The sequence below is a fragment of the Tachyglossus aculeatus genome, chromosome 18 (assembly GCF_015852505.1).
Source record: "Tachyglossus aculeatus isolate mTacAcu1 chromosome 18, mTacAcu1.pri, whole genome shotgun sequence".
Classification (NCBI taxonomy): Eukaryota; Metazoa; Chordata; class Mammalia; order Monotremata; family Tachyglossidae; genus Tachyglossus; species Tachyglossus aculeatus.
This window is the reverse complement of record NC_052083.1, coordinates 28,074,746-28,075,357: the sequence shown is the minus strand read 5'-3', so window position 1 is coordinate 28,075,357 and position 612 is coordinate 28,074,746. Positions and strand designations below refer to the sequence as shown.

Here is a 612-nt window from a genome sequence, read left to right as displayed (position 1 = left end):
CTCATTGTGGGCAGGGACTGTGTTTATTTATTGTTGTATTGTACTCTCCCTAGTGCTTAGTACAGTGCTCTGCACACAGTAAGTGCTCAATAAATATGACTGACTGACTGAATAAATCTATCTACCTATCTATCTACCTTATCTAACTAGATATATTTAAATAGATGGATAGGCATAGATATCTATATACCCAAATAGTAAGCACTGAACCCCCTCTCAGGGTCACACCTGGAGAGTTTCCAGTACTCTACCAGTCTTGGCTACGCGAGGGAGAGTCAAGCAGAGGACTACCCATTCCATTCCTAGCTTGGCCAGTGGCTAGCGAGTGGAAAGCAATTTGCTACATCTCAAAACTCATCCATGCTGGGTAGCAGCGGCATGGGAAAGAGTCGAAGGCGGAGACTCAAGTTTACTGTGCGGAAGGTGGCAATGGTAAAACACTTCCAGATTTTTATCAAGAAAACTCTCTGGATACACCACCAGAATGATTGCAGATGGAGATGGGGCATTCTGGAAGAGATGTGTTCATGGTGTCGCTATGGGTCAGAAATGACTCGACAGCATGACACAAGACAAGTACTGAACAATACCCTGCTTTGGATTGTTTCCAGA

At 44.1% G+C, this 612-nt stretch overlaps 1 non-coding gene across 1 annotated transcript; it reads left to right on the top strand.

Annotated features, from left to right (window-relative positions):
* Positions 1-210: 210 nt before the first annotated feature.
* LOC119940512 lies at positions 211-348 on the top strand. Its single transcript, XR_005454986.1, has one exon. It is a non-coding gene; the product is annotated as a small nucleolar RNA SNORA7 (small nucleolar RNA).
* The last annotated feature ends 264 nt before the right edge of the window (positions 349-612 follow it).